This window comes from Mustela lutreola, chromosome 13 (genome assembly GCF_030435805.1).
Source record: "Mustela lutreola isolate mMusLut2 chromosome 13, mMusLut2.pri, whole genome shotgun sequence".
NCBI lineage: Eukaryota > Metazoa > Chordata > Mammalia > Carnivora > Mustelidae > Mustela > Mustela lutreola.
In genome coordinates, this window is record NC_081302.1 from 43,482,670 (window position 1) to 43,503,448 (window position 20,779).

A 20,779-nucleotide genomic window follows, 5' to 3' on the forward strand; every position below is an offset into this window, starting at 1 on the left:
CTGAAATAGGAAGATTTCTGACATGCTGAGGGGAAAGCAGAGACTGAAATAAAATGTGGGGGTAGACGAAGTCAGAGGCACTTGGGTCCAGATCACGTAGAAACCCTCAGGGCATTGGGAAGACTCAGCATTTGTTTTGAGTCTTGCTTTCAGTTTCTGAGGAGACTACAGGAGAGTTTTAAGCAGAGAAGTGATATAAGCTAATGTACATTTTAACAGTATCGTTCAGGCTACTATGCTGAAATACTCCTTAGGTGACACTGGTAAAAACAGAAAGAATTTAAAGGCTACTGTACTAATGAAAGTGAGAGATTATGGTGGCTCAAAGCACAGTGTTAAGATTTAAGATACAACAGGAAATAGAGTACTGGGAAGACAGCAGGGAGAGAAGTAAAGACAACTCTTCTAAGGATTTTTGCTCAAAAATCGGAGGGAGTGGTGCAGATTCTGAATAAAAAGCACAGTCCACATGGGGAGGGAAGCATCCAAAATGAGAAAAATAACAGAAAGTTTGTATAATGATGGGAGATGGTCAGAGATTAGCTATAATGTGAGAATAAGATAACACTTTGTTTCTTTGTATTTGTCCACCACACTGGAATGCATACCATGATAGAGGTACCTTGTTTCTTTTGCTTATCCTTATATCCCCAGGGCCTACAAAGTGCCTAGTACCTAAAATGTCATCCACTAATAGTTACTGATTAAATAAATAACATGAATTATGGAACTGCTGCTTAACTTAATATAATTTTTTTAAATGCTACTTTCAAGTATATCCATAAAGAGGATACTAGTAGGAGTATGGACAAGTATGTCCATAAAGAGGATCCATAAGTAGCAGTTAGAAAGCAGAGTTGACCAAAACAATGACAGTTAGAAAGCAGAGTTGACCAAAACAATGACACCATGTATTAGAAATAAACCAATAAACCTCACTTTTAGCATATCTGCTACTATGAAATTCAAAGACCATGTATCTTCCTTAATATTCTGAACTCATTTTACCAAGTTCAATGATATTTTTCTCATGCCTACTATGTAGCAGATTGGGGGGAAAAAAAAGAATGAAGAAGACGAAGCCCTTGTCCATATATATTTAAACAGTCACGAAAATTAATTCTGCCTTATGCTGGCTAAATCTCAGAGACAGGGCCACACTATAGAAAAAGACTTTTAAGTGGGGTAGGATTTTGTTAGATGGAAAGAAAGAATGTCATCACAGACAAATAATATGATTTATCAATACAACTCATACATAACTGGGTGTGAAAAAATTAGATGGAAATATTCCCTGATCTGCAGCTGAAGGGGTTTTTCTGTTGTAACACAAAGTGTAGCTTAGTATCACACAGTGGAAGAGAGTATTTTATGTTTAGAGCCTATTTAAAGTGCTTTTTTACTCCCAAATAACAACAACAGCAGCAGCAATAACCATATTTAAAGCAATTCTCCCTTTCCTGTAGTTCACAGAGTACACTGTAAATTGTGCCTGGGACATTTTCTGTTTATTCTGCATCCAGACACTATTAAACCTTTAATGAATGCTATAATCCTTTTCCACAAAAAATGTAATGTATATTTGTGCATACAGACAAAATTTTGCGTGCAATTTCATGTGAATTATAGAGTCCATGAAACACAACAGCAAATGACCATTTTAGATTAATTATACATGAGACCTACATTTTGCAGAACCCACTGAATGAGGCAATCTTTGTAACAATGGATTGCTAAGGACTACATCACTAGGGAAGTTGAAGCATTCACAGATATAAAAATTGCGAGATGTGTCATACAGTTTTAAATAATTAGAAACAAGACTATCAAGGATATCATTCTTCCAGGAGCTTTATACTGGTAACTCTTTCCTCTTCAAAGCAAACTTCAGTACTAAGATGATGATGATGAACATGATGATGATGATGATGATGATGATGATGATGATTTTTTTTTAAGGAAAATAAGAGACAAACTTAGCAATATGTCATAGGTACATGTAAGTAAATGCAAGAGTTGAGCTATAAACCCAGGTGGTTTGTCACAATGTCTGCTATGTTAATCAAAATGCTGCATTTCCATTTATAAAGAGTATCAACAAAAATTGAAACAAGATTATCAGAGTAGATCAAAGCAGAACTTACTATCCATCCCATACTTCGTTAAACATTCCAGCCAAGTTTGAGAGAAGAGAAAGTTGATGTTTTCCCAAATCTACTGTGGATATGTGCCTCCAGTATTGTTGGTAGGACGGCTCACTACAGAACAACTCACCCACTAAAAAAAGAGAGCCAAATAAATATCTCTGAGAACACCAGTACTATCAAGGAACTTTTTTTTTTTTTTAAGATTTTATTTATTTATTTGACAGAGAGAGATCACAAGTAGGCAGAGAGGCAGGCAGAGAGAGAGGAGGAAGCAGGCTCCCCACTGAGCAGAGAGCCCGATGCGGGACTCGATCCCAGGACCCTGAGATCATGACCTGAGCCGAAGGCAGCGGCCCAACCCACTGAGCCACCCAGGCGCCCCAATCAAGGAACTTCTGAAACTCGAGGAACCAGGATCCAGAAGAAAAGAGAATCACAGAAAGGTAAACCTCAAATTTTGTACTTCTGTCTTTGAGGAATTTGTGAAGCATAATTTGTGGCTCTGAGTTTGAGAAGTTAAACCATCATTATACAGGGATAAAGGGAACAATATGGGATTTCAGAGTGCATGAGTAAGGAGAGACTTGGTCCACTTCATAGTTGAGATCTACAAAGGTCCACATCCTAGGATTAGGGATAAAACGCTCATAAAGATGGAATATCACTATCCAAAGCAGTCAAATCTATACTCCATTAAAGGTGCTCTTTCATCAATGCTAATTGGCTATACTAGGAATGGGGAAAAGGAAGTTACAAAGAAAACCATGCCTAAACACTTAGTAACAAAACTACTAAAATACAAAGCAAAAAGGTAAAGCAAACATATATGCACAGTATGCTCAAAGGAAGAAAAGCAAATTCCCTTGCTAACTAAAACAACAGGAGCTAGAAAACAAGGAAATTATTTCTTCATAAAGAGAAAAAAAAGAAAAAAGATAACTATGAAGCCAGAATTCCACATCCAGTAAAAATATCCTCCAAATATTCAGGAAAATAAATATTTTTAAGAATACAAAGCTGGTGGTGATTCACAGACCTGTACCCCTGGGGATAAAAATATATGTTTTATAAAAAAAAAAAACTTATAAAATGTAATCAAACCAAATATATATATATATATATATATGTTTGTAAAACATAAAAAATTAAAAAAAAAAAGAATACAAAGCTGGAAAAGTTATAATATTAGTAAGTTCTACATGAGAAAACAATGACCTCATGCAAAAACCTAGAATTACACAACGAAAAATGTAAATACTTAACCAATTCTACATGAGCACTGCATTGCCTATATAAAGCAAAAGTTATGATACCTTGTGAAGTTTAAAAGAAAGAAGAAAAATACATTATAGATCTATCCAGAAGTTAGGATGACATAGATAAAGTTGAGAGTTTCTACGTGCATTATTTGGTAATGATAAAGATCAAGATTGTGTGCCACACAGTAACACTAAAGAATTAGTAAATTTTGTATGTATGTGTGAATAAGTAATAACTGAGTGGAAAAATAAACAGCAACAAATATGGTTTAACCTAAATGAAGACTAGTAGATAGGAGAGGAAAATATAGAATGGTGAGACAAATGAAAATAACATTTTATAAAGTAGATTTAAATCTGAGTACAATTATTAATTGTAAAGATGTCACATACAAATTTTCAAAGAGGAGATATTTGAATATTTTAATCTCATAATACAAATAACTCATTTTTGTTTATTGTCTCAGTGTAATTTTTTTTTTTTTCCAGAAGAACATCAGTTGTGAAGATGCTTCAATCTATAATGGCTAAAAAATAATCTTTACAGGAATTGAACTTGAGATTTTTTTTGTAAATGAATTATCTTCTCCATCACAGTCTTAAACAAATTTGGCTGCTGTTTTATCATTGCTTTTGTTTAAATCTAATGTCACATTTTTTGATATTTCACATGCTACTTATTTCCATTTATTGAAACAAATTTACCTAATATTTGAGGATTTTATTTTAATACTATTAAATTATATATATCAGATTTATATTTAATTATTTATTGAGTATTAACTATGTTCAATATTAAAATAATAAACATAACTTTAAAAGCATTTTTAATCTGTAAAAAGGAAAATAGCAAAGTAGAAATATGGTTGGTTTTGTTGTAAACTTTTGTTACTATCATTAGTGATAACACTCAAAGAATGTGAAAAGTAAAAATTAAAAATTAATTTTATTTCTCTCCACATTTCAAGAGTTTCATTATTTGAGAAACTTCTTTTGCTTGAGTGCATACCATATTTTAACCAACTTATTTAATTATTTTAAGAGAATTTTGGGGGCATTTCCACTATATGTCTGAGAGTGATTCCAAAGTTGAATTTTATGTGCTTAATTAAGAAGTATTGATCTTAAGATATTCTGCATATGGTTTGAATTTCTCTCAATATAGCACTACTGTGAATAAAATGGAGCCTGTATCTCAGAGCATCATATTTAAACAATGTATCCTTTATTAAACAAATATCTTAGTTTCTAAATTTTCTGGATTACATGCCTTTTGTTTTACTAAATTATGACTATTTACAGTATAAATTCGCAGGTTTACATCAACAATCTTTCAAATAAATGCATAATATTAAGGTTTTTGTTATTAAGTATGCACATGAACTTTGTAAACCTGTATAAAACAATGACATATGTTAAATTTAATTCATTTTTTCTCTATTATTTTTCTTTCTCATACATAATAAATATTAGCTCTTCAGTATTCTTTTTCTCACCTCAACAGAGTAATATTTCTTCCTTATTTTATATATATAACATTATGTCAACATATTAATCATCCCATTAATAATCTTACTTTGAAATTGTCAATCTAAGTTTTGTTAAATTATTTCATCTATGTTATATACTCAGTTACCCCATTACTGAATTTCAAGATCATAATCCATGATCTCTGTAAATACTATGCTAAGAAATTTATTTCTATGCTTGACATGTTCAGGTAATGGCTTACATATATTCTCTCACTTAAAAATAGTATGCAAATTTCTCTATCTCTATTTATTTACTGGCATTAAATACTAATAGTACTTTCTTTATTCAATTCCAGTGTTTTATATAAAAATGACATTTACTATTGTTCTAGTTGAGAAACTAAGCATTTCCAGCATAATACCTACATAGATACTGCTTAAATTTAAAATTGGTTTTGAAGGACATAAAAATAAACCCTATCTTTTTAGTTTTTTTTCTTTTTATGATATAAAAACACCTATCTTTTAAGTTAAAATATAAATATGGTTTCTATAATTCCTTTTTCCATTTCTCAATATTTTAATATACCATAAAATAGTAAATTTTCAGTCATGACCCTCCAGTGGAAAAATCATGATTATTAATTTGAATCATATAATGTCTTTTTAGAAACATCCCTATGCTGTCATAATGATGATTTGGCAATTTTCTAAAAATATAATTAATAAATATATTAAAGAACCAGAGGCATGCATTTTCTTGTTTAAATTATCATTTTCATGAATATAAAAATGTTCATGTTCTAAAGGGCAGTTCAAAGATTCATATGTTGGACCTGAATTATGAATATAATAGGAATACCTATTGTCTCATCATTTTGATAACTAAATCATCTTTATTTATTTATTTTTAAAGATTTTATTTATTTATTTGACAGAGAGAAATTACAAGTACACTGAGAGGCAGGCAGAGAGAGAGAGAAGGAAGCAGGCTCCCTGCTGAGCAGAGAGCCCAATGCAGGACTCGATCCCAGGACCCTGAGATCATGACCTGAGCCGAAGGAAGCGGCTTAACCCACTGAGCCACCCAAGTGCCCACTAAATCATCTTTAATCAAAGAATCTGAAGCTGCAAAGTTTTCAAAGTACTTGTGAAGTTGTGCATTTGATGAGATGTTTTGCCAAATATTCATTATTATAAATAGTAAATATTCATTAAATAAATAACATGCAATGACCTCTCTGAATACACTATCTATGTAGTACTGCATAAAATAAAGGAAAAAATATGCTTCAAGAGGATACAGAACTTTACAAATAGGCCAGATCTCGTAAAGCTAAATTATAATTTACCATTTTTTTTTATAATTTACAACTTTAATGTGATCTAAACAAAAATGTAAATAGGTCCTTTTGAATCTATAGTTCATACAGAACATAAAAAAGAACAAGGAATTCCTGATAAAAAAGATCAATGATCTTATAAAAGATCAAGTATCTTTTATACTGTATTAAATTATATTGCAAAAAACAGCACTATATAAACAGTGGGGTATTGGCATTTGAACATATAATGAATAATAATTGAAACCCTAGAAATAAATATGATATTGATATATGTAAATATTACTAATTCAAACCTATGGGAAATTTTTGAATTTTTAAAGAAGCAAGAATCTAGATTTTTAAAAAATTCTTACTTCCTAACTCTCAAAAAGGTAATTTTCACAGAAACCTCATATCTTAAGTAGAATATAAAACCTCTGAAATCATAAAACAAAGTATAAAAATAAAGACATATGTTAAACATATTCTACATAGAAAAAATTATTATAAGCAAAATCCAGAGAAAAATAATATTTAAAATTGGTAGCAAGAAACAGTGTTGATTTCTGTCTTCTTTTTTTTTAAAGATTTTATTCATTCATTTACATGAAAGAGACAGAAAGAGCTCAAGCAGGGGGAGAGGCAAAGGGAGAGGGAGAAACAGACTCCCCACTGAGCTGGGACCCAGAAGCTTGATCCCAAAACTGTGGGATCATAACCAGAGCAAAAGGCAGATGCTTAACCATCTGAGCCACCTAGGTGCTCCAACAGTGCTGATTTCTTAACATTGAATCCCTACAAGACACTGAAAAAGACCAGTAGAAAAAATAAAGAAAGAAAGAATTTAAGTGGACAAATTCAGAAAAAAGAAATGCTGGGGCACCTGGGTGGTTCAGTCAGTTAAGCATCTGACTTGATTTAAGTTCAGGTCATGATCTCATGGCTGTAAGATTGAGTCCCTGCATCAGGCTCCACTCCATGTACAGTCTGCTTGAGATTCTCTCTGCTCCTCCAACCGCCCTGTCTCTCCCTCTCAAAACAAATAATTAAAATCTTAGAAAAAAGCAAAAGAAACTTTAATGACCCCTAAACATAGGAAATAAAAATATTCCTGATAAAAGAAATAAAATAAAAATGATACAGGCACACCCATTTTTACTTATTATACTAGCAAAGTTCCAAAAGTTTCATAAATAATAGCTTTATGAGGATATGGAGAAACCATAAAGCAACTTTAGTAATTTCTAACAAAGTACAAATGACTGTTATCTATATGAAGTGTAACTTTGCAGTATCTATCAAAGTAAAAATAAACATCTTAAGACTTCCACTACTGAAAGATTATTCCATTCATTTATTAAAATAAGTATGAAATGATATATACAGGGTTAATCACTGTAAATTGTAGCATTATGTAACAATAAAATACTGAGAACAACCTAAATATTCAAAAATTAAAAAACAATTAAATAACTGTGGTATATCCATTAATGGAATAATTCACATCCTTGAAAAATAAGGAAGTAGTTCTTTCATTTATTGAAAAATCTTTTTGAAAAAATATAACCAAGTCGAAATCAAAGTACACAGTGGAGTAGTGTGAAAAGATGGGCAAAATAAAATAAATGTGGGTTTATACATATGCAATTTATCTGAAAGTATGTCTAATAAACTAATACCTGCACTAATAAACTAATAACTGCACTTACTCTTGGAAAACAGAGCTAATTTATCAGTAAAAATTAGTAAAAATAAAGAAAAGAAACTAAATTAATTTTTTTATGAAGAAAGAAGGTCCAGAAAGTTACACAAATCACCTAGGATATCATTAAGTAAGAGGAAAGGGAACTCTATAAAACATAATAAAAGTAGAAATTATATACAACTAAACTTTTCTATGTTCTACTCCACGGAGTTGAGTCTGATCAATAAAACAATTTTAAAGACTTTTGAGGTGAAGTATAATGATCCTCTCTGGGAATAGCTATGCTCTACATTTCTGTGACTTCTGATATATGGTGTAGGAAAATCTCTGCCATTAACAGGAATGATGTGGTAAGGAAGGCTGCCTTCTTTCTGTCTTTCTCTTTTGCTATCAAAAAGACATTTGATATGTCTAATATTTTTAGGAAGACTCCATCAGCTGTTGTACCTCTGGTCACATTTTTAGGATTTATATTTTTAAAATAAAGTAATATTTATTTATTCTTTATGCATTCACATTATTTTTCTCATAATATCAATAACCATGGGTTATTTATGACATCAAAATTATAGTTAGACAACATTAAATTCAAAGAAAAAGGAAAAAATTTAAAATAGTATAAATTTTAGTATTACTCAAACCCTATTTTATGGATCCTGATTTCTTTTCTCTTCTTTTATATACAGTCTCTTTTTCAACATGGTAGGACAAATAGTCATTAACTATTTCACAATATCTAATACAGTGAGCCTTCCATCTGAATTCCATCTAAAGACATTCTAGAAAGCATCATAAGTCAGCTGCCTATCCCTGAATCAATCAACTATTATTAGAGTAGAAGAGCCACTTAAGAGGTTGGTATTCTCATGAAAAGTACTTTCTAAAATGAATAATGTACAGATCCTCCAAAAACCAGCATTGTTTTCAAAAGAAAGAGGATGCTTAACAACAGCAACAACAACAGCAAACTAAAAGAAAAATATAAATACAGAGGATTAGATAGATGACAGATACACATACTGACAGATATATTGGCAGGCATAAAAAAACATACATATACAACACATACACATACACCAGATTTATAATTGATTTTCTATGGATAATGTGAATGGCTCTGTGTTTACCAAATATCTACTTCCCTGAAAAAATATTAAGTATAAAATCAGGGAAGTGTAAAGATACAAATGTATATATCATATAAAATATAAAACAATTTTTATCAGGAATATATGACATTAAGTATAAAAGAAAGCTTTGGTTGGAATCACTTGGACAAATTTGGGCTTGAATTATCTAAGCCTTCTCATCCTCAAGTCTTTATAAACTTATTTGAAAAATAACTCCTAATTGATTCAGAGTAAATGAGAAATGAGAGAAAATCTATGTTTAATATCTTGGACAGTGCTTAATAAATATCAGTTCTGGTTTAATATCACATTTTAGTGGTAAGATTACCACATATCTTTAAAAGAAACATGCCCACAATTTAGAATTAATCTTTAAATATCAATGCACAATCACTATTCAGATTTAAAATAATTTAAATGGTGGTGCTGGAGCTACCTGATGATATAATACATTTTCAAAGAAAACTTAACATTACTGTCAGAGGAGGTCTAAAAGTACAGGAGTTTCTGAATATATATTTCCTTACTCAACTGTAGTTATTTATGAAAAAATAATTGATATACATATGCATATATATCATACATATAAGTAATATGTATTTGCATATATAATATATAATTTATGTATATAAATGTGATATATATCCAAAAGTTAAATTTAAATACTTCTTAATCTTACAGCAATTAAGAAAGCCATAGTACAGCAACTTTTACTTTTGCTCTCTCGTCTGGGATACTTGTGAGAGAACTTTATTTAATCAACTAAATGTTCTCTGCTCTGTAATGCCACATGTTCAAGTTTCTCAGTTTGAATCCAATCATTTTCATGAACACTGAAGCACAATTTATCAATATGTTTTGTTGCCTTGAGTGACACAAATTACTTTCCAGGGATCTCTGCTTGAGGATCAGTCAATTCCCAATGTTTTATAAGTAGGGCATTTACCATCTGGCATATTTGTTTCATGTTAATGGAGAGTTACTAACATATGATATATATGTACTTTACTGATACTTTTATTTTTAACTTTCCCCCTGAATGAATATCAGTGTTCATGTTGACAGCATTTCTCAGACAAATAAGATTGTTTGCCATATTCTCACAATTTCTAACATAATTAAGTTTGCAAATATGTCAGAGAATGTTCTTATCTGTGATACTCAAACTTTTGTGAGTAGAAGGATCACCTGGGGAGCTTGTTAAAATGCAGATATGTGGAACTATCACAAAATCTTAAGGACAGTTCAGGAAATCATTCTGGATGATGCTGTCAAAGGTCATCCACATACAACTAACTTACTCAAAATATTAGTGCCTGTGGAATAACGAGCTCTAATTTTAAAGCCATATTTTAAAGATTCATAAGATTAAAAGGACAAGAAGAAATTTTCGTCCAAACTTCTAAATTTGATAATGGAGAATTTTTCCTGACTGCCATTGTAGCTGTGAACTTACCCAAAAACACTTAACACTTATCTCACTCCCTCTTTTATAAACTTCCACTCTTGTCCTATAGTACTTTTTATTGTTGTTGTTAATGCTGTTGATATTTTTATAATCCTTACTATCTATTATCAGGGAAAATCGCCTATTGCTTTAGAAATTCAGAAGTTATTTCTCTTCATGCATGTAAGAACCAGAGACACAACCAAAACATGATATTGAATAAAATATTTGTAGCTCAGTGATCCCTTGACTAAGGGATTACTCAAGAACAGTTTCAAAGAAGTTCAACAGAGTGTGAGTCATGGATCTCTGTATTTCATTAGAAGTAGCAAATGAAACACCATACATAAAAATAAACTCAAAATGGATTAAACACCTAAATGTAAGACCAAAAAGCATAAAAATCCTGGAAGAAAGAACAAGTAGTAATTTCTCTGACATCAGCTAAAGAAAAATTTTTTTTAGACATGTCTCCTGAAGCAAGGGAAACAAAAGCAAAAATCAACTATTGGGACTGTATCGAAATAAAAAACTTCTTTTATGTTTATAAAAAATTAAAAAAATTAAAAAAAAAAAACTTCTGCACAGCAAGGGAAGCAATCAAACTAAAAGCCTACTGAATGGGAGATATCTTCAAATGACCTATCTGATAAAAGGTTATTATCTAAAATCTATAATGAACTTATACAGCTCCACAACAACAACAAAACACATAATCCAATTAAATAATGGGCAGAAGACATGTATAAATATTTCTCCAAAGAAGACATACAGACGGCCAACAGACACATGAGAAGATGCTCAACATCACTCATTACTGGGGAATGCAAATAAAAACCACAATGAGGTATCATCTTACACCTGTCTGAATGGCTAAATTAAAAAACACAGTAAACAACAGTGTTGGCAATGATGTGGAACAAAATGAACCCTCGTGCACTATCAGTGGGAATGCAAACTGGAGCAACCACTCTGGAAAACGGTATGAAGTTTCCTCAAAAAATTAAAAACAGAACTACCCCATGATCCAGTAATCACACTACTAGATATTTACCCAAAGAATATGAAAACACTAATTCTGAAAGCTATATGCACCCCTATGTTTGGTTGTAGTATTATCTACAATAACCAAATTATGGAAACAGTCCAGATGTCCATGGATTGATGAATGGATAAACAAGAGGTGGTACACACACACACACACACACACACAGTGGGGTATTATTAGCCATAAAAATGAATGAAATCTTGCCATTTGCAACAACATGGATGGAGCTAGAGAGTAAAATTCTATGTGAAATAAGTCGGAGAAAGATACTGTCACTCATATGTAGAACTTAAGATACGAAACAAACAAATGAAGGAAAAAGAGACAAACCAAAACCAGACTTTTAACCATGGAGAACAAACTGATGGTTACCACAGGGGAGGAGAGGGGAGAATTGGTGGAATAGGTGAAGGGGATTAAGAGCACACTTATTGAAAAAGAAAAGAGTAGAGAAAAATGAGTACACTTATCATGATGAACTCTGAGTAATGTACAGAATTGTTGAATCACTATGTTACACACCTGAAACTAATATAACACTGTATGTTAACTATACTGGAATTTAAAAAACAAAACAAAACAGAACTGGCCCTATGAGTAAATTGTTAAAAATAAATTACTGGCTGGAATTGCAAAGGATTATCAGATTTTTCATATATTACAGTATAAGCAACAAAGTGAGGAAAGTATAAGGGACAAGATAAGACATGTATATAGTAGAGAAGTCCAAGAATTTTCCTTATGGGAAATAAGAAAGTTTAGAATAGGATACCAGGTGACAAAAAAAAAAAAAAAAAAAAAAAAAAAAAACCCACAACCCAGAAATAAAGAAAGATGCTGTACTCATATTAAAAGAGTAAAGTAGTGAAAATCCAAATATATTATAAAAACTCAGTAGATTATAATAAAATTTCAGAATATCATAAAATTTCTTAAAATTCCCAAAGATAAAACAATAGAAGTCATTAGCAAACACCAAAGGAAACAAAATACACTAAAAATCCATCAGATATGTCACATAAAACATTATCTAAAAAGTCTGAAATTTTTTTTTTAAGAAAAACATTCACCATGTTCTAATGAGCAACTAGTGAACTTAAAATCCACCTCTCAATCAAGAACTCATTCAAGCTGAGCATGAATCTACAAATTTGAACACCATAAACACTAAAACACTGAGATTAATTAAAAATAAGAATGAACATACATCTATTCATCCTTACAGACATAAATATGTATAAATTTTACACTCTGAAAGATTATAATTACATCACACCATAATAACAACAACAAAATGGTAATTATGTGAGGCAGCAGATGTGTTCAACATTTTGGTGACCATTTTACAATGTATACATGTATCATATCATCATTGTATACCTTAAACTTACCCAATGATATATGTCAATTACATGTGCTACTAAGTGTCTTATTTCCATCAAAAAATTGCCATTGGAGAAAAAAAATATGAGTGGGACAAGTGGTATATGGAAAAAGTGTACTTCTTGGTTAATTTTAATGTAAACCTATGACTGCTCTAAAAAATAAAGTCTAAAAACAAACAAAAACAAAAACAAAAACAAAAACCCCAAAACAAAACAAAACAAAACATAAAACCCCACAGAAGTATGGAATGACAAAAGACCCTGTACAGTCAAAGCAATCTTAAGAAAGAACAAAGCTGGAGGCATCATGCTTCTTGATTTCAACTCGATTACAAAGCTATAGTAAATAAAACAGCATGGTATTGGCATAAAAACAAATATAAAAATCAATGAAACAGAATAGAAAGTACAGAAATGAACTCATGCAAGGGTGCATGGGTGGCTCAGTTGGTTAAGGGACCGATTCTTGGTTTCAGCTCAGGTCTGATCTCAGGGTCATGGGACTGAGCCCAACATCAGGTTCCATGCTTAGTGCTAAGTATGCGTGGGACTCTCCCTCTCCCTCTGCTCCTCCCATTTGCTCACTCGCTCTCCTTCCCTCTCTCTCAAATAAATAAATAAATCTTAAAAAAAAATAAACTAATGTATAATGCTCAATTTATGAAAAGGGAACCAAGAATATACAATGGTTAAAGTATAGTATTCAATAAATGGTATTGGGAAAACTGGACAGCTATATGCAAAAGAATAAAACTGGGCCATTATCTTATATCACAGACAAAAATTAACTCAGAATGAATTAAAGATTTAAATGTAAGACTTGAAGCCATAAAATTCCTAGAAGAAAACAAAGATGATACACTTCTTGACTCTGGTCTTGTAATAATTTTTTAAATTTGAAACTAAAAGCAAAGGCAACAAAAGCAAAGCTAAACAAGTGTGACTTGGAACACCTGGCTGGCTTAGTCATTAGAGCATGTGACTCCTGATCTCAGGGTCATGAGTTCAAGCCCTACATAGGGAGTAGAGCTTACTTAAAAATAAGTAAATAAATAGCTATGTATTAAGAAAAAGTAAGTAGTACGGTATCAACCTAAAAGGTTTCTGCATAGTATAGAACATGACTAACAAAATAAAAACAGAACCTACCAAATGGAAGAAAATATTTGTAAATTATATATCTGATAAGAGGTTAATATCTGAAATATATAAAAAACACATAAAAGCCAATAGAAAAGGCCAATGATTCCATTAAAGAATGTGTGGAGCAGGATGCCTGGGTGGCTCAGTTGATTAAGTGTTTGCCTTTAGCTTAGGCCATGATCCCAGGGTCCTGGGATCAAGTCCCATGTTAGTCTCCTTGCACAGTTAGGAACCTGCTTCTCCCTCTGCCTGCTGTTCCCCCACTTGTGTTCTTTTCTCTTTTTCTCTCTGAAAAATAAATAAAATCTCTTAAAAAGTGTGTGGAGCATTTTGAATAGACATATTTCCAAAGAAGACATACAGAGAGCCAACTGGTATAAAAAAGAAGCCCAATGTTCCTAATCATCAGAAAAATTCAAATCAAAACTACAAAGAGGTACCACCTCACACCTGTTGGAATGGCTATTATCAAAAAAAGGAGGGAATAAGTGTTGGTAGAGATGTGGGGAAAAGGGAACCCTTGTACATAACTGATAGAAATGTAAATTGGTGCAGCCAGTATGGAAAACAGTATGCAGGTTCCTCAAAATATTAAAAATAGAATTACCATATGATCCAGCAATTCCACTTCCAGGTATCTTTCCAAAAACAAAACCACCAACTTAAAAAGATGTATACACTCTCACATTCACTGCAGCATTATTTACAATAGCCAAGATATGGAAACAACCTAAGCGTCCAGTGATGGATCCATGGATAAAGAAAATGTGGTCTATATACACAATGGAATGTTATCTGGCCATAAAATAGAATGAAATCTTGCATTTGTGACACCATGGATGGACCTTGTGTGCATTATGCTCAGTGAAATAAGTCAGACAGAAAAGACAAATACCATATTATTTCACTTCTAAGTGGGATCTAAAATAAACAAACCAACCCAAGTTCATAAACACACTGAACACGTTGGTGGTTGTCAGAGGTAGAGGGTTAGGGGTGGGAGAAATGGTGAAGGATATAAAAATTCTAGTTATAAAATGAGTAATTCGTTGGGATATAATGTACAACATGGCAACTATGGTTAATAACACTTTATTATAGGGGCGCCTGGGTGGCTCAGTGGGTTAAAGCCTCTGCCTTCAGCTCAGGTCATGATCTCAGGGTCCTGGGATCGAGTCCCGCATTGGGCTCTCTGCTCGGCAGGGAGCCTGCTTCCTCCTCTCTCTGCCTTCCTCTCTGCCTACTTCTGATCTGTCTCTGTCAAAGGAATAAATAAAAAAATTTTTTTTAAAAAATAACACTTTATTATATATTTGAAAGTTGCTGAGAAATGTCTTAAAAGTTCTCATCACACACAAATTCTGTAACTAGGTATGGAGAAGGATGTTGACTAGACTTATCTTGGTGATCATTTTGCAATATATACAAATATCAAATCATTGTGTGATATACCGGAAATTAATAAAATGTCAGTCAACCATATCTCAATTTTACAAAATCAGAAGCACAAAAAACTAGTTATGAGTTGTGAGACACAGCAGAGCAGTACTCACAGAAAAATGTATAGCTCTAAAATTGACCCAATTAAAAAAAAAGTACTTTTTTTCTTTCTTTTCAAGATAGGTGATAACTATATAATTGTAGAGACACATTGGGGATAGTACCATAAACATCTTCATGTCTCAAAGTATAACCAAGGTATAATAGTATGATCAACTTCACAGATGTCTGAGCCAAGAAACAAATTCTTAATCATTCTAAATGTCCTCAATGGACTGAATCAGTGCATCAATTTAAATCCTTTCAGTAAAAAGAACCACCAAATCAAATTTATACTTAAGGAAGTTCCTGAGATCTGAGTTTCTTTAAGATATTTACTTAAGAGTGGGTCATGGGCTCTGGATATCTTTACTTATTCTAGATAATGTTACATTGTGCCCAAAAAGTTATACCAATTAAAAGCAAAATAGTAGAGGAGGTGTCTTTGGTCTGCAGGCTCATTCTGGCATTGTTAGATACTTTTTTTATTTTATTTTATTTTATTTTATTTTATTTTATTTTATTTTAATCTTATTTATTTATCTGACAGAGAGCGAGAGAGATCACAAGTAGGCAGAGCAGCAGGCAGAGAGAGAGAAGGAAGCAGGCTCCCTGCTGAGCAGAGAGCCCGATGACAGGCTCTATCCCAGGACCCTGAGATCATGACCCAAGCAGAAGGCAGAGGCTTAACCCACTAAGCAACCCAGACACCCAAGATATTTTAAATTTTTGAGAATCTAGAATGTATCTACTGTGAGTACATTTTTTTTTGTGTACACATTTAGTTTTATTGTAACAAACTAACTTGTACACTTTTTTTGGGGGGGGGTTTCAAATCAAGTTTAATAAATAAAACAGCAAGGGATTCAAGGCAGTTCTCACTTCACAGTGTGGTCCTTGGTGGGGTGAGGGAAGGTCGAGGCCAACTCTGCAGACGGGCTCGATCCAAAACCCTCTCCTGGCGACACCGGGGTTGGGGAGTGCTGCCCTGGCCCCGTGGAGGACCCCACTCCAATTTGCAACTTGTACACTTTTAACGTTTAAAACTGAGCATCATCTTTCCTTTCCAGTGAAACAAAAAGAAAATTTAAAAATAATCAGGAACAAAATTACAATAGAGAATGTCAATTCCAAATAAGATCCTACAAATTCTGCTGATTCTCCCATCGAGTGGCAGGGCTCAAGTCGTCATTAGGAGAGAGTTTTATTTTAAAAGTGTCATCTTAAACTGCAAGGATGCGCATGAAACATCACAATTAAACATGCCAAAGGAGAAGCCATGTTTTCAAAATGCCCACCGAACCCACCCAAACCTCTCAAACCCACCCTTTCCTGACCTTCTATAACCCCATTTTTAAAAATTTTTTTTCCTTTTTTTAAACAAGAGAAAGTAGACAGGTACATGTTGGTAAATGCTAACTGTCCATATTCACATAGAGACACAGTGTAATCTCTGAGCCCAATATACAGAGAAAGGAGGAAAAAAGCTAGAATTCTATGCACTAATCAACAGGAGCCTAGCACCCTCCAGCTTCCAGCAGAGCTAAGGGAGCAGGTTTTTCTTTTTTCCCACAGAGCACGGTGGTGTTGATTCCATAAAGTTTTTGTTTTTGTTGAGACAGGAAGGGACAAAAATGAATTTGGAACAAAAAGGGGTAGAGATTCTTTTCCCACTGTATTCTGCTCAAGGTATTTCCCCCCAAAATAAGCTGAGAACCAATGGTATAAAGGGAGAGAAAAAGGAGTCTTCAAAAAACAGGGCGGATGAGCACAAGAGGAGAAAAGAAAAAGAAAAAGAAAAAAAAAAAAGACGGCAACTTGCTCCCAGGGACTGAAGAAAATTAAAAAAGGAAGGTTGGAATCCATCATTGTTCCATTAGTCATCTTCTCCTTCATCCTCCTCTCCTTCCTACCCCTCATCATCATCTTCATCTTCTTCACCTTCATCCTCATCTGTTATTCATCCATATCTTCCAATCCTTCTTCTTCATCATTATCATCACCCTCTTCTTCCCCTTCTTTGTCATCCATATTGGGAACCAAGTAGTACTGTAATGGATTTGGCCAAATATCATCTTTGATGACCTCTCCTAATCCATCTGCACCTGCATCAGAATGGTCAGTAAACCAGGTAAAGAAGCTCTCTGGTTCCTCATGCTGTCTCTTCCTGCTGGTTTTATTCTGTGGTTGACATGAACGTTTTGTCAAATCCTTTCCAGATTTCCATTTGATTTCAGTGGACTTTGAAGATGGATCACCACTCTCATTCAGATGAAATTCTTTGGAGAGAACTTTATTTTCGAAGTAAGGGTTTTCATCAAAATAAAAATCTATTTTGTAACCTGATTTAATATCTTCAAATTCTGTCACTTCAACTCTTGTCAAATAATGCAATGCCTCTTCATCCTCCTCCCCAAGCAGTGCAGACACTTGTAGATGGTTGACAGATATTGTTAACCAAAAATTGGGGATTTTGGCGATCAATTCTGACCTCTTCTGAAAAAACGGTTGGTGGAGTTTGTTATATTTCTGTTCTACTTTCAAAATATCCTCCCTGGCTTGTTCATTAAGTCTATTTCATTTTGTACTTCATCAATATGTTCAATTGCTTCTTGCTGTTCTTTTTCTCCTTTATGCAAGTGCTGAGATGTTGACGTCTGCCCTAGCTTGGGGGCAGGAGGCAGTCTCGGTTTCTTCGTTTGAGGCGGGAGCGAAGACTGGCGTTTGGGGGCCATGCTGCGAGGAAACTCCAGGAAACCAGGAGAGAGGCACGTCTGGAAGCTCTGATTGTTGCTCTGAGTACATTTTAATGGTCATTTTAATTTCCTAGAATACAATGTCATTTATCATTTTCAACATTTGGATTTACTCTTTTTGTTGTAGCTTTTCAAGTTACTTGCCCATTTTTTAGAGTACATTTAAAAAAAATTCAGTGACTCAGTGACTCACTCATTAAGCATCTGCCTTCAGCTCAGGTCATGATCCCAGGGTCCTGGGATTTGACCCCACATCAGGCTCCCTGCTTGGCTGGAAGCCTGCTTTTCCCTCTCCCATTCCCCCTGCTGTGTTTCTGTTCTTGCTGTCTCTCTCTGTCAAATAAATAAATAAAATCTTTAAAATAAAAAATTTAGAAAAACTCTTTCATATATACTTCTTTCCATATTTTGAACGCTTGTCATTTATAGGTTATATGCGTTGAAAAATACATGTTGACAATACATTCCTACACACTAGGCTCTTTCACTTCCACATCTTGGCTTTTTCACACACTGTCATATTTTCACTCTCCTTTTGGTATATTGTGATTAACTGAATTCTTAATTTTAATGTAGTATCTTTCAAGATTAGTATTAAAGAACTTCTATTATAATGGTTTCATTAAGATAGTATCTCATGATATCTTTTTAACACTGATTTTGTCATTAACAATGAAGTAATTTATTTACATGGAAGAGATCTATTTTATTGCCCAACAAGAATTGATTTTAATTTTTTAACGCACTCCGACTATGATTTGAAATGTCCACCCTTTCCCCATTTTCCTCAGTCTTACTTCTGTCACTTCTCTATATATTGGGGGTTTGTTTCTGTGTGCACAAGACTATTACACTGATTATTTTATTGCCAGGACTAACATGGCAGTATATTACAGAACATGGCTTTATTTATAATAAATAATTTATTATATATATTTATTATTTATTACATTATATATAATAATTACATATACTAAATAAATATATAAAATGATGCATTATAATAGTTTATTATATTTATATATCTATTTTTTATTATTATATTATATTTATATAATATAATGTATTATTGTTTAATTATTATTTATCCTAATAATTGTGGAACAAGTTCTCCATTTCCTCAACCCCCCTCATTTTTACAATGTCCACTTGTTTATCTAAAATGTCAACTTAGTTTGTGACAATTGGTTTCTCTCATTGTTCCAGCTGGTATCAAACCCAAAACCTAGGGAAAATCTGAGGGCACTGTTCTAAGGTTGTTTAGGGAGCCTCTTCTCTCTGGTGGCTAAGGTATAGCTGAAGTGAATTGAGAATTCTCACTTGGATAATGAATAAAGGAACTGACTCCTCTTATGAGCAGTTACAGAAGCCGACCATGAGACACCTACCTATACTCTGAAACAGCACTCCATGGTTATATAGTAAACTGTTTCTCTTTATTCATTATCTTATTGTTTTGTAACTAATGGTATCCATGAGTAATTCTTGGTTCTCCATTTTTCCACTTAATGCATTTTTCAAATTAGATATTTGAATTAAATTCATTTCAATCTTAGTCCTAATGTAGACAAATTAGTTTCTATTCTAAGGACATTGATGAAAAATATGTTTTCTTAAGTGCTTTTAATTTGATATATTTTTAATATTTTTTATTTATTTATTTGAGAGAGAGAGAGTGAGCACAAGCAAGCATAAGCAGGGAGAGGTAGAGTGAGAGGGAGAAGCAGTTTCCCTACTAAGCAAGGAGGTTGATGCAGGACTTGATCCCAGGACCCTGTCAAGCAGACAGTTACCAAGTGAACCACCCAGGTGCTCCTTAATCTGATATTTTTAAATGAAAATATGCATATACATAATTTAGTACATACATTTAGTCTTACATGTGATTAAAAAACAATTACTTAGGGAATAAATTACTATTTAAGAACTCTGAGATCATTTTTTAGGTAAAAAATACCTCCTAACAAGAAGAAATGCCCTTTGCATATCTCTTCCTCTGAAAAATAACTTTAAAAAAAATGCTTTATTATACAAGGAACATTTGGGCCAAAAAAATGTAACATGTGATATGTGGAATGTAACTTAAGCATTGATTATTTTATGGTGAAATCCATGTGTTCTCTTTTGTATATCCTTTGGTATTTTTTTATAATCCACTTTACAGGAAGGTATACAATAGTAATTAATAACAACAGTAGGTTCATTTACAATAAATGTAAAGTAACTGGATTGTTCCTGGTTTTGGACACTTTAGAAACATATAAGGAAAGTCAGAAATTATCATGTCGCCAACTGAATGTAAATGTTTCAGAATTCAACTGCTATCAAAGTGAGAACTATTGCAATCTCTGTGGTTTTACTTCTTAAGGAATGCAATGCATACTAAAATAGAGCAGTCAAAATTGCTCATTTTCCCAAACTTG

At 32.8% G+C, this 20,779-nt stretch overlaps 1 pseudogene; it reads right to left on the reverse strand.

Annotated features, from left to right (window-relative positions):
* Window positions 1–17,159: 17,159 nt before the first annotated feature.
* Window positions 17,160–18,335, reverse strand: LOC131813800 (protein SET-like; annotated as a pseudogene).
* Window positions 18,336–20,779: the final 2,444 nt, after the last annotated feature.